Source organism: Mixophyes fleayi, chromosome 4 (genome assembly GCF_038048845.1).
Source record: "Mixophyes fleayi isolate aMixFle1 chromosome 4, aMixFle1.hap1, whole genome shotgun sequence".
Lineage (NCBI taxonomy): Eukaryota > Metazoa > Chordata > Amphibia > Anura > Limnodynastidae > Mixophyes > Mixophyes fleayi.
In genome coordinates this window covers 270,729,312-270,743,603 of record NC_134405.1, presented here as the reverse complement: position 1 = coordinate 270,743,603, position 14,292 = coordinate 270,729,312, and positions in this window count along the sequence as shown.

Genomic DNA, 14,292 nt, shown 5'->3' with positions numbered 1-14,292 from the left:
GTTGCGAGGTGCCATCATCTGCCTGTTGCTCCGAGGTGCCATCATCTGCCTGTTGCTCCGAGGTGCCATCATCTGCCTCTTGCTCAGAGTCTCCTGCCACTGTGTCCGGCCCTGAGTCTCCTGCCACTGTGTCCGGCCCTGAGTCTCCTGCCACTGTGTCCGGCCCTGAGTCTCCTGCCACTGTGTCCGGCCCTGAGTCTCCTGCCACTGTGTCCGGCCCTGAGTCTCCTGCCACTGTGTCCGGCCCTGAGTCTCCTGCCACTGTGTCCGGCCCTGAGTCTCCTGCCACTGTGTCCGGCCCTGAGTCTCCTGCCACTGTGTCCGGCCCTGAGTCTCCTGCCACTGTGTCCGGCCCTGAGTCTCCTGCCACTGTGTCCGGTCCTGAGTCTCCTGCCACTGTGTCCGGTCCTGAGTCTCCTGCCACTGTGTCCGGTCCTGAGTCTCCTGCCACTGTGTCCGGTCCTGAGTCTCCTGCCACTGTGTCCGGTCCTGAGTCTCCTGCCACTGTGTCCGGTCCTGAGTCTCCTGCCACTGTGTCCGGTCCTGAGTCTCCTGCCACTGTGTTTGGTCCTGAGTCTCCTGCCACTGTGTCCGGTCATGAGTCTCCTGCCACTGTGTCCAGTCCTGCCACTGTGTCCGATCCTGAGTATCCTGCCACTGTGTTCGGTCGTGAGCCTGCTACCACTGTGTTCGGTCGTGAGCCTGCTGCCACTGTGTCCGGTCGTGAGCCTGCTGCCACTGTGTCCGTTCCTGAGTCTCCTGCCACTGTGTCCGGCCCTGAGTCTCCTGCCACTGTGTCCGGCCCTGAGTCTCCTGCCACTGTGTCCGGCCCTGAGTCTCCTGCCACTGTGTCCGGCCCTGAGTCTCCTGCCACTGTGTCCGGCCCTGAGTCTCCTGCCACTGTGTCCGGCCCTGAGTCTCCTGCCACTGTGTCCGGCCCTGAGTCTCCTGCCACTGTGTCCGGCCCTGAGTCTCCTGCCACTGTGTCCGGCCCTGAGTCTCCTGCCACTGTGTCCGGCCCTGAGTCTCCTGCCACTGTGTCCGGTCCTGAGTCTCCTGCCACTGTGTCCGGTCCTGAGTCTCCTGCCACTGTGTCCGGTCCTGAGTCTCCTGCCACTGTGTCCGGTCCTGAGTCTCCTGCCACTGTGTCCGGTCCTGAGTCTCCTGCCACTGTGTCCGGTCCTGAGTCTCCTGCCACTGTGTTTGGTCCTGAGTCTCCTGCCACTGTGTCCGGTCATGAGTCTCCTGCCACTGTGTCCAGTCCTGCCACTGTGTCCGATCCTGAGTATCCTGCCACTGTGTTCGGTCGTGAGCCTGCTACCACTGTGTTCGGTCGTGAGCCTGCTGCCACTGTGTCCGGTCGTGAGCCTGCTGCCACTGTGTCCGTTCCTGAGTCTCCTGCCACTGTGTCCGGTCCTGAGTCTCCTGCCCCTGTGTCCGGTCCTGAGTCTCCTGCCCCTGTGTCCGGTCCTGAGTCTCCTGCCCCTGTGTCCGGTCCTGAGTCTCCTGCCCCTGTGTCCGGTCCTGAGTCTCCTGCCACTGTGTCCGATCCTGAGTATCCTGCCACTGTGTTCGGTCGTGAGCCTGCTACCACTGTGTTCGGTCGTGAGCCTGCTGCCACTGTGTCCGGTCGTGAGCCTGCTGCCACTGTGTCCGTTCCTGAGTCTCCTGCCACTGTGTCCGGTCCTGAGTCTCCTGCCCCTGTGTCCGGTCCTGAGTCTCCTGCCCCTGTGTCCGGTCCTGAGTCTCCTGCCCCTGTGTCCGGTCCTGAGTCTCCTGCCCCTGTGTCCGGTCCTGAGTCTCCTGCCCCTGTGTCCGGTCCTGAGTCTCCTGCCACTGTGTCCGGTCCTGAGTCTCCCGCCACTGTGTCCGGTCCTGAGTCTCCCGCCACTGTGTCCGGTCCTGAGTCTCCCGCCACTGTGTCCGGTCCTGAGTCTCCCGCCACTGTGTCCGGTCCTGAGTCTCCCGCCACTGTGTCCGGTCCTGAGTCTCCCGCCACTGTGTCCGGTCCTGAGTCTCCCGCCACTCTGTCCGGTCCTGAGTCTCCCGCCACTGTGTCCGGTCATGAGTCTCCCGCTACTGTGTCCAGTCCTGCCACTGTGTCCGATCCTGAGTCTCCTGCCACTGTGTTCGGTCGTGAGCCTGCTGCCACTGTGTTCGGTCGTGAGCCTGCTGCCACTGTGTCCGGTCGTGAGCCTGCTGCCACTGTGTCCGTTCCTGAGTCTCCTGCCACTGTGTCCGGTCCTGAGTCTCCTGCCCCTGTGTCCGGTCCTGAGTCTCCTGCCCCTGTGTCCGGTCCTGAGTCTCCTGCCCCTGTGTCCGGTCCTGAGTCTCCCGCCCCTGTGTCCGGTCCTGAGTCTCCCGCCACTGTGTCCGGTCCTGAGTCTCCCGCCACTGTGTCCGGTCCTGAGTCTCCCGCCACTGTGTCCGGTCCTGAGTCTCCCGCCACTGTGTCCGGTCCTGAGTCTCCCGCCACTGTGTCCGGTCCTGAGTCTCCCGCCACTGTGTCCGGTCCTGAGTCTCCCGCCACTGTGTACGGTCCTGAGTCTCCCGCCACTGTGTCCAGTCCTGCCACTGTGTCCGGTCCTGAGTCTCCCGCCACTGTGTCCGGTCCTGAGTCTCCCGCCACTGTGTCCGGTCCTGAGTCTCCCGCCACTGTGTCTGGTCCTGAGTCTCCTGCCACTGTGTCCAGTCCTGCCACTGTGTCCGGTCGTGAGCCTGCTGCCGCTGTGTCCGGTCGTGAGCCTGCTGCCGCTGTGTCCGGTCGTGAGCCTGCTGCCGCTGTGTCCGGTCGTGAGCCTGCTGCCGCTGTGTCCGGTCGTGAGCCTGCTGCCGCTGTGTCCGGTCGTGAGCCTGCTGCCGCTGTGTCCGGTCGTGAGCCTGCTGCCGCTGTGTCCGGTCGTGAGCCTGCTGCCGCTGTGTCCGGTCGTGAGCCTTCTGCCGCTGTGTCCGGTCGTGAGCCTGCTGCCACTGTGTCCGGTCCTGAGTATCCTGCCACTGTGTTCGGTCGTGAGCCTGCTGCCACTGTGTCCGGTCGTGAGCCTGCTGCCACTGTGTCCGGTCGTGAGCCTGCTGCCACTGTGTCCGGTCCTGAGTCTCCTGCCACTGTGTCCGGTCCTGAGTCTCCTGCCACTGTGTTTGGTCCTGAGTCTCCTGCCACTGTGTCCGGTCATGAGTCTCCTGCCACTGTGTCCAGTCCTGCCACTGTGTCCGATCCTGAGTATCCTGCCACTGTGTTCGGTCGTGAGCCTGCTGCCACTGTGTCCGGTCGTGAGCCTGCTGCCACTGTGTCCGGTCGTGAGCCTGCTGCCACTGTGTCCGGTCCTGAGTCTCCTGCCACTGTGTCCGGTCCTGAGTCTCCTGCCCCTGTGTCCGGTCCTGAGTCTCCTGCCCCTGTGTCCGGTCCTGAGTCTCCTGCCCCTGTGTCCGGTCCTGAGTCTCCTGCCCCTGTGTCCGGTCCTGAGTCTCCTGCCCCTGTGTCCGGTCCTGAGTCTCCCGCCACTGTGTCCGGTCCTGAGTCTCCCGCCACTGTGTCCGGTCCTGAGTCTCCCGCCACTGTGTCCGGTCCTGAGTCTCCCGCCACTGTGTCCGGTCCTGAGTCTCCCGCCACTGTGTCCGGTCCTGAGTCTCCCGCCACTGTGTCCGGTCCTGAGTCTCCCGCCACTGTGTCCGGTCCTGAGTCTCCCGCCACTCTGTCCGGTCCTGAGTCTCCCGCCACTGTGTCCGGTCCAGAGTCTCCTGCTACTGTGTCCAGTCCTGCCACTGTGTCCGATCCTGAGTCTCCTGCCACTGTGTTCGGTCGTGAGCCTGCTGCCACTGTGTCCGGTCGTGAGCCTGCTGCCACTGTGTCCGGTCGTGAGCCTGCTGCCACTGTGTCCGTTCCTGAGTCTCCTGCCACTGTGTCCGGTCCTGAGTCTCCTGCCCCTGTGTCCGGTCCTGAGTCTCCTGCCCCTGTGTCCGGTCCTGAGTCTCCCGCCACTGTGTCCGGTCCTGAGTCTCCCGCCACTGTGTCCGGTCCTGAGTCTCCCGCCACTGTGTCCGGTCCTGAGTCTCCCGCCACTGTGTCCGGTCCTGAGTCTCCCGCCACTGTGTCCGGTCCTGAGTCTCCCGCCACTGTGTCCGGTCCTGAGTCTCCCGCCACTGTGTCCGGTCCTGAGTCTCCCGCCACTGTGTCCGGTCCTGAGTCTCCCGCCACTGTGTCCAGTCCTGCCACTGTGTCCAGTCGTGAGCCTGCTGCCGCTGTGTCCGGTCGTGAGCCTGCTGCCGCTGTGTGCGGTCGTGAGCCTGCTGCCGCTGTGTCCGGTCGTGAGCCTTCTGCCGCTGTGTCCGGTCGTGAGCCTGCTTCCGCTGTGTCCGGTCGTGAGCCTGCTGCCGCTGTGTCCGGTCGTGAGCCTGCTGCCGCTGTGTCCGGTCGTGAGCCTGCTGCCGCTGTGTCCGGTCGTGAGCCTGCTGCCGCTGTGTCCGGTCGTGAGCCTGCTGCCGCTGTGTCCGGTCGTGAGCCTGCTGCCGCTGTGTCCGGTCGTGAGCCTGCTGCCGCTGTGTCCGGTCGTGAGCCTGCTTCCGCTGTGTCCGGTCGTGAGCCTGCTTCCGCTGTGTCCGGTCGTGAGCCTCCTGCCGCTGTGTCCGGTCGCGAGCCTGCTGCCGCTGTGTCCGGTCGCGAGCCTGCTGCCGCTGTGTCCGGTCGCGAGCCTGCTGCCGCTGTGTCCGGTCGCGAGCCTGCTGCCGCTGTGTCCGGTCGCGAGCCTGCTGCCGCTGTGTCCGGTCGCGAGCCTGCTGCCGCTGTGTCCGGTCGGGAGCCTGCTGCCGCTGTGTCCGGTCGGGAGCCTGCTGCCGCTGTGTCCGGTCGGGAGCCTGCTGCCGCTGTGTCCGGTCGGGAGCCTGCTGCCGCTGTCTCCGGTCGCGAGCCTGCTGCCGCTGTCTCCGGTCGCGAGCCTGCTGCCGCTGTCTCCGGTCGCGAGCCTGCTGCCGCTGTCTCCGGTCGCGAGCCTGCTGTCGCTGTCTCCGGTCGCGAGTCTTCAGCCGCTGTCTCCGTTTCCGAGTCTTCAGCCGCTGTCTCCGGTTCCGAGTCTTCAGCCGCTGTCTCCTGTTCCGTCTTCAGCCGCTGTCACTCTTCCTGAGCTACAGTCTGCTCCAGAGGGGGCGCTGCCCTTAAAACCTGCTCCAGAGGGGGTCCTGTCCCTCCAGTCTGCTCCAGAAGAGTTACCTGTCCATGCGGTTCAGCCCGAATTGCCTGTCCATGCGGTTCAGCCCGAATTGCCTGTCCATGCGGTTCAGCCCGAATTGCCTGTCTATGCGGTTCAGCTCGAGTTGCCTGTCTATGCGGTTCAGCCCGAGTTGCCTGTCTATGCGGTTCAGCCCGAGTTGCCTGTCTATGCGGTTCAGCTCGAGTTGCCTGTCTATGCGGTTCAGCTCGAGTTGCCTGTCTATGCGGTTCAGCCCGAGTTGCCTGTCTATGCGGTTCAGCCCGAGTTGCCTGTCTATGCGGTTCAGCCCGAGTTGCCTGTCCATGCGGTTCAGCCCGAGTTGCCTGTCCATGCGGTTCAGCCCGAATTGCCTGTCCATGCGGTTCAGCCCGAGTTGCCTGTCCATGCGGTTCAGCCCGAGTTGCCTGTCCAGGCGGTTCAGCCCGAGTTGCCTGTCCATGCGGTTCAGCCCGAGTTGCCTGTCCATGCGGTTCAGCCCGAGTTGCCTGTCCATGCGGTTCAGCCCGAGTTGCCTGTCCATGCGGTTCAGCCCGAGTTGCCTGTCTATGCGGTTCAGCCCGAGTTGCCACTCTATGCGGCCCGAGTTGCCACTCTATGCGGCCACTCTATACGGTACCACTTGGTGCTGTCTGCTTTGAGGCTTCTCACAGCGCTGTCTGCTCTGTAGCTTCTCACAGTGCTGTCTACCCCGCGGCTTCTCACAGTGCTGTGTGCCCCGAGGCTTCTCACAGTGCTGTGTGCCCCGAGGCTTCTCACAGTGCGGTGTGCCCCGAGGCTTCTCACAGTGCTGTGTGCCCCGAGGCTTCTCACAGTGCCGTGTGCCCCGAGGCTTCTCACAGTGCCGTGTGCCCCGAGGCTTCTCACAGTGCCGTCTGCCCCGAGGCTTCTCACAGTGCTGTCTGCCCCGAGGCTTCTCTCAGTCGCTCAGTCCGGGCCAGCTGCCAAGCCTACCGCCCAGTCCGGGCCTGCTGCCAAGCCTGCCGCCCAGTCCGGGCCTGCTGCCAAGTCCGAACCATCTGTTACCGAGTGTGCCAAGTCTGAACCAACACCTTATTTTGAGGGGCATCTTTCCCAATTTAATGCCCTTCTGAGATTTTTTGCTTCACAGATCCCCTCCGTACCAAGCCTTGTTAGTAGCCCTAAGAGACAGGTACTATTCCTAATATCCCATATTAGGGGAGAGGCTTTGGAATGGGCAAACCCATTTATTGAGATGGATCATCCCATCTTATCGGACTTACAATCCTTTTCTTAGGCAGTTATCAGCAAGTTTGTAACTCCTCCCGCTATGCCATCTTGCAGGGCCTCTGCGTTGTCAGCAATATCACCTATCTCTCCTGGCCAAGAGATACCATTGTGCACCTCCCAGTTGGCTAAGGTCTCAATCCCGAGGAAGTCCCGTAAAAGGGGAGGACTTAAAAAAAAAGGAGGTTCTGCAGTGCTTCAGCTTCTATCTGGCATGGTCTCCTTTGCCTGTCCGCCCATGGACGAGGACTTCTCTGCCGGACCCCCTATTGTGGGCTATGATTCCGACGAATTTAGACATTTTTGGTAATCGGGCGTCTGGAATCCACGCTAAGGGGGGGGGGGCACTGTCATGATCTGCCTGCAAGCTTATGCATTACATGCTGCTTTGCCTGGCAGCTCCCGCCTTTGTTCTTATTATTGTATTGCAGCAGTACCTCCGATTACTAGAGGTGCTGCTATTGTGCCTTTCTTGTTTGCTTTAGGGGTTAACTTGTTCATTAATTATTCCATGCACCTGGGTGTGTTCTCATTTCCCTTTTTATACCTGTCACTCCCAGCACACATTGCTGGTTATTGATGTCATATCCTGTTGCTGCACCCTGTGGATTCTTCCTCCTGCCTTGCTCCTGTGATCATGCTGCATTGGGATCCCAACATACATTCTGCTGCCCTGTTTTCATCTGTGAACCTGGTAATTTCCTGTGCATCTCCCTGTATTTGCTGCCTCGAATCTTTCCACACCTCCTGTTTACCTGCAACTGTGTATACCTGGTAATTTCTACAGGACCATTATTATATCATCTGTTCAGTCTCTCCAGCAATAAACATTGTTTGTTTTTTCACCTATCTATGGCTCCTTAGCTGTATTTCTACATTGATCCGTGACATCTCTGTGTTGTGCAGGGTCAGAGGATGGCTCTCTGTGCTGTGCTGGGTCAGAGGATGGCTCCCTGTCTTGTGCAGTGGACAGAGGAAGGCTCTATGTATTGTGCAGGGGTTAATGGAAGGCACTATGTATTGTGCTGGGGTTAGAGGATGGCTCTCTGTATTGGTCAGAGGTTAGAGAATGGCTCTCTGTGTCGTGCAGGGTCAGAAGATGGCCCTATGAATTGTGCAAGCGTGAGAGGATGGCTCTCTGTGTTGTGCAGGCGTCAGAAGATGGCTCTGTGTTGTGCATGGTCAGCGGATGGCTCTCTGTGTTTTGCTGGGTCAGAGGATGGATATATGCATTGTATAGGTGTCAGAGAATGGGTCTATGTATTGTGCAGGAGTCAGAGGATGGCTCTCTGTAATGTACAAGGGTCAGAGGAGGGCTGCCTGTCTTTTCCAGGGGTCAGAGGATGGCAACCTTTCTTGTGCAGGGGTCAGAGGATGGCTCTATGTATTCTTTTGGAATCAGCGGATGGCTCTATGTATTGTGTAGGGGTCAAAGGATGGCTCTCTGTGTTGTGCAGGTGTCAGAGGATTTCACTCTGTGTTTGTACAGGGTTAGAGGACGGCTCTCTGTGTTGTGCAGGTTTCAGAGGATGGCACAATGTACTGTGTCGGGGTCAGAGGATGACTGTCTACATTGTGCAGGGGTCAGATGGTGGCTCTGTATTGTGCATGGGTCACTAGAAGGTTCTCTGGTTGTGCCGGAGTTAGATCATGGATTTATGTGTCGTGCAGGTGTCGCTACACATCACTACGTGTTGTGCTTGGGACAGTAGAAGCTTCTCCATATTGTGATGGAGTCACTAGAAAGTTCACTGTTTTCTGCAACTGTCAGAGAAGGATCTTTGTATTGTGCAGTGTCATGGAAAGGCTCTTTGTATTGTTCAGAGATAAGAGAAAGTCTTTCTGTTTTGTGCAAAGGTTACTGGGCAGTTCTTTCTGTTGTCAACGGTTTAGAGGATAGCTATCTGTGCTGTGCAGGGGTAAGAGCATGGCTCTCTGTGCTGTGCAGGGTCAGAGAATGGGTTTATGTATTGTGCAGGTTCAGAGGATTTGTCAATGTATTGTGCAGGGTCAGAGGATGGGTCTATATATTGTGCAGGGTCAGTGGATGACGCTTTGTATTGTGCTGTGTTCATAGGAATCTCTATGTATTATGCAGTGGTCAGAGGATGGCTCTGTGTATTCTGCAGGGGTCAGATGATGACTGTCTGTGTTGTGCAGGGTCAGAGGATGCCTCTCTGTATTGTGCAGGGGTCAGAGGATAGCTCCCTGTCTTATGCCATGGTCAGAGGATGGCTCCCTGTCTTGTGTCGGGGTCAGAGGATGGCTCTGTGTATTGTGAAGGCGTCAGAGGAAGGCTCTCTATGTTGTGCTGGGTCAGAGGATGGCTCTCTGTGTTGTGCTGGGTCAGAGGATGGCTCCCTGTCTTGTGCCGGGGTCAGAGGATGGCTCTGTGTATTATGCCAGGGTCAAAGGAACATTCTATGTGTTGTGCAGTGGACAGAGGAAGGCTCTATGTATTGTGCAGGGGTTAATGGAAGGCTCTATGTATTGTGCAGGGGTTAGAGGATTTTTCTCTGTATTGGTCAGAGGTTAGAGGATGGCTCTCTGTGTCGTGCAGGCTCAGAGGATTGCTCTCTGTTGTGCTGGGTCAGAGGATGGGTCTATGTATTGTGCTGGCATCAGAGGATGGCTCTCTGTAATGTATAGGGGTCAGAGTAGGGCTGCCTGTCTTTTCCCGGGGTCAGAGGTTGGCTCCCTGTCTTGTGCAGGGGTCAGAGGATGGCTCTATGTATTCTGTCGGGATCAGCGGATGGCTCTATGTATTGTGTAGGGGTCAAAGGATGGCTCTTTGTGCTGTGCAGGGTAAATGGATGGCTCTCTGTGTTGTGCAGGGGTCAGATGGTGGCTTTGTGTTGTGTAGGGGTCAGAGGGTGGCTCTGTATTGTGCATGGGTAACTAGAAGGTTCTCTGGTTGTGCCGGAGTTAGATCATGGATTTATGTGTCGTGCAGGTGTCACTACACATCACTACGTGTTGTGCTTGGGACATGAGAAGCTTCTCCATATTGTGATGGAGTCATTAGAAAGTTCACTGTTTTGTGCAACAGTCAGAGAAGGATCTTTGTATTGTGCAGGGGTCAGAGGATGGGTCTATGTATTGTGCAGGGTCAGAGGATGGGTCTATGTATTGTGCAGGGTCAGTGGATGACGCTTTGTATTGTGCTGTGGTCATAGGAATCTCTATTATTATGCAGGGGTCAGAGGATGGCTCTCTGTCTTGTGCAGGAGTCAGAGGATGGCTCTCTGTATTTTGCAGGGGTCAGAGGATGACTCTCTGTGTCATGCAGGGTCAGAGGATGCCTCTCTGTATTGTGCAGTGGTCAGAGGATGGCTCCCTGTCTTATGCCATGGTCAGAGGATGGCTCCCTGTCTTGTGTCGGGGTCAGAGGATTGCTCTGTGTATTGTGCCAGGGTCAGAGGAATGCTCTCTGTATTGTGCAGGCGTCAGAGGATGTCTCTCTGTCTTGTGCTGGGTCAGAGGATGGCTCCCTGTCTTGTGCCGGGGTCAGAGGATGGCTCTGTGTATTGTGCCAGGGTCAGAGGAACGCTCTATGTGTTGTGCAGTGGACAGAGGAAGGCTCTATGTATTGTGCAGGGGTTAATGGAAGGCACTATGTATTGTGCAGGGGTTAGAGGATGGCTCTCTGTATTGGTCAGAGGTTAGAGGATGGCTCTCTGTGTTGTGCAGGCGTCAGAAGATGGCTCTGTGTTGTGCAGGGTCAGAGGATTGCTCTCTGTTGTGCTGGGTCAGAGGATGGGTCTAAGTATTGTGCAGGGTCAGCGGATGGCTCTCTGTGTTGTGCTGGGTTAGAGGATGGATATATGCATTGTATAGGGGTCAGTGGATGGGTGTATGTATTGTGCAGGCGTCAGAGGATGGCTCTCTGTAATGTACAGGGGTCAGAGGAGGGCTGTCTGTCTTTTCCCGGGGTCAGAGGATGGCTCTCTGTTTTGTGCAGGGTCAGTGGATGGCTCTCTGTGCTGTGCAGGGTCAGAGGATGGGTTTATGTATTATGCAGGGGTCAGAGGATGCCTCTCTGTCTTGTGCAGGAGTCAGAGGATGGCTCTGTGTATTCTGCAGGGGTCAGAGGATGACTCTCTGTGTTGTGCAGGGGTCACAGGATAACTCCCTGTCTTGTGCCGTTGTCAGAGGATGGATCCCTGTCTTGTGACGGGGTCAGTGGATAGCTCCCTGTCTTGTGTCAGGGTCACAGGATGGCTCTATGTATAGTGCCAGGGTCAGAGGAACACTCTCTGTATTGTGCAGGCATCAGAGGAAGGCTCTCTTTGTTGTGCAGGGTCAGAGGATGGCTCTATGTGTTGTGCAGCGGTCTGCAGATGTCTGTCTGCATTGTGCAATGGTGAGAGGGTGGCTTAACTTGAAATGGAGAAAGGCAGTTTTATTATTTGTCTGCATTAGACCCCCTCTGCACTAGGAGTAAAATAGAAAACCAATTAGCCATTATAGACTCTAGAATATAAATAGAAATTGAGAAAGGCAATTTGGTATCTGTCTGCATCATCCTCATAAACATCATCATTAGCGCCCTCGTCACCTCCACAAATCTCCCCCTTATCCTCTTCTAATTCCAAAGTGGTATCCTCAATTTGTGTATCACCGGCTACACTCGGGCGGTTCAGGCACACATCAGCAGATCTGCTGGAAGGGGCCTTCTTTATGGGTACACTATCAGAATGCTCACAATTGCACATACCACTGGTGGATGGACTCTCCACAGGGATTGGTGTCATTCCTGATTCTGAGCATGAATTATCATCTAATGCCTTACTGTTTTCTTGCAGCTAGGCTTTCACGCTTAACAGTAGTTGCGCACCACTTTTAGACTCCAAATTAGTTGGTCTTGCTTGGTCACGAGTGACCGTACAAGAAGAAGGCTCAGTAACATTTTTTGATCTGGCATTAATAGAGATTGGCGAAGGCCTAATTCTTTCTTTGCCACTGCGTGTGTAGAATGGCATGTTGCCAATTTTTTTTTTTAGCGGCACTTAACTTTTCCTCAGTTACACTTCTTTTTGTCTTCAACACGGTAAAAAAAAATTTGGTGTGTTTTTTTCCCTGATTTAAAAAGACTATGTACTTTTACATAGGCTTTACCAGTTGACGTACTGGGTACACTACCATCAGGACTGATGCCAGCACCTGCTTGCTGATTTTGCTCATATGTGAACTGCTTTGAATCCATTTTAATGAGCCCAAAGCACAAAATTTTTTATAGATACTGCTGATAAATATGACTTTTGACAGCCAGAAAAATTAGTGTTTCACACTGGGGAATATGGGACATGCCAAAGTACTTGTAGTGCAAAATATTGTATAAATACTGCTGACAAATATCACTTTTGACAGCCAGAAAAATTAGTGTTTCACACTGGGGAATATGGGACGCCCCAAAGCACTTGTAGTGCAAAATATTATATAAATACTGCTGCTAAATATGACTTTTGACAGCCAGAAAAAATTGTGTTTCACACTGGGAAATATGGAACACCCCAAAGCACTTGTAGTACAAAATATTGTATAGATAGATACTGCTAAATATGACTTTTGGCAGCCAGAAAAATTCTTGTATCACACTGGGGAATATGGGAAACCCCAAAGCACTTGTAGTGCAAAATATTGGAAAAAAAAGCCTCCTCTATCCTCCTCTCTTCCTGCTCTAACAATAGCTAATAGAATTGGTAATAATAATAGAATTGAATAGATTAGAATTGAAATAATAATACAAAGAATAAGGTGTACAATTATTGCTCTGTCCCTGCTCTAATACAGCCTGTGACCTAACCCTGCTCTCTCCCTCTGTCAAATGGCGATGAATTGCTGTGTAGGCAGGTATTTATGTTTTTCAAATATCGCGAGAACCGTGCTCTGAGATCTGACTACGTTATGATGACGTTTTGCCTCGATTTCGATTCCGAACGGGCAGGCTCGGTACTTAGATAGGAGAAGTTCGGATGGGTTCGGTTCTCGGGGAACCGAGCCCACCCATCTCTAGTTGATAGTGATAATTTAAGCATTGTACAATATATATTCATGCATCACTGAGGGTTAGAAACTAAAGTCCTCTATATGCAAGCTCACATGATAGCTTAGATTTATAATATTTAAATAAATAAATTGTTAGCTCATATCTGAATTTTGTAGCAACGACCAGTGAAGTGAACCACTTTTGTTTTATTTTGGGATTTTTAAATTAGACTTTTGTGTCTTCTGCACTACTGCCTTTTTGTTAACAGATGTGTAATTAATGCAGCATAATTATTAAACTGTGATGCTTCAAGCTACTAATTTAAAAATAAGCTAGCAGCATTTCCTGAATGGCATCTCTGTAACTCATGACAAAAAAACAAGGTCAAAATGACCTCACAATGTGAAAGGATTAGTTTTCTATTTGATTAGTGCATTAATAAAAAGACATTTAATTTGTAAAATACAATACATCAGAGAAAATCAATTGCAGCTGTGGAACACAAATGTTCAGATAATACTTGAATGGAATGCCGTACATAAAGGGCATTTCATTTATTTTCAATATTTTATATGTTGCACTAGTCTTAAAAGAGGCAGTGTTTATTTTCTTTGTTCTGCATTTTGAGTGCTTACACTCTCTAATTGATTGAAATGTATAATTTCCTTGTTAATTTTTCCTGTGATTTTTATTTGCCATTGAAAGAAAAACAGTTTGTAGGTGCTTTTTCATGTTTCCCAACTTACCATTTTAGATTGTGATTCCTTTTCTTCTCTATTGTCCTACTTTGCTGTTTGCTACAAGTCCTTATTAATATTGTACATATACTTTATTGTCTCTAAGAATGGTCTAGATAACTTTTAGTTAATCACTGTCTTCTTATAATTCAAATGTAGTTTTTATATGACTCAGAAGTATCAATATTTCAGTGAAAAAAAAATATTAGATTAGGATCATCAGAGTCATACTGGACTTCGCTCTCTATCTGCATAGTTTACAGTATCATTAAATCTACTAATCACATTTCTAAGTACTAGTATCACGTGTCTGTCATCTTGAAGCAATATCAGTGAACCGGGCACAGTATGTACACACGCAAGTTACAGAACACTCTGTGATTAAGCTACTGTATTTTTTCTTCTACCAGAAACATTGCTACTTACTTGTGCAAATTTATAATATATGGAGTTTATTTAAGAAGCAGTGAAGATCCAAAATGCCAGCTTAAATGCTGACAAAAGTCTCTTTCACCACTTTCTGCTATTTAAGAAATGGTTAACACCAGAGAAATCAACAATTTCTCCCACCTTATTTTCATTAACGGAGCATGCCGCAATCCCCTTAGACCTTTATGACGACAGCTGCACTAGTTATTTTTTTAATTTATTAAGCCATCTCAGGATGGCGTTACTGTTCTTTTTCTATTTGATCCAACTGAAGCCTCTCCGTCTTCACTGGATCCCACACCAGGAAAGCGCACATGCATATCACTTACTCAATTCACCCGCAGAAAACACCTCTTTGAGGAATCCCTGTATAGTAAATTGCAGCAATGCTAACTCAATTAGTTTAATAATCAGGTTTACATGAAGATTATCTCTATCATATTCTTGTTGCATGTCAATGTGATTGATGCTACCATACATAGATATTACAGATATTTGGTAACATCTGATTAACAAATATTAATCATACCAATGGTTTTACAAAATAGGTGCTTCTGAACAATACTGTTAGTACTTTTCTGAAAGCGGCATATGTTCTTTATTTAGATGAAGTGTTAAATGTTTTCTTCTTTCAGCTGTCGAGGATAAAGAAAATGTTTCAAGGTGTACAAGCTCTACTATGATCAAT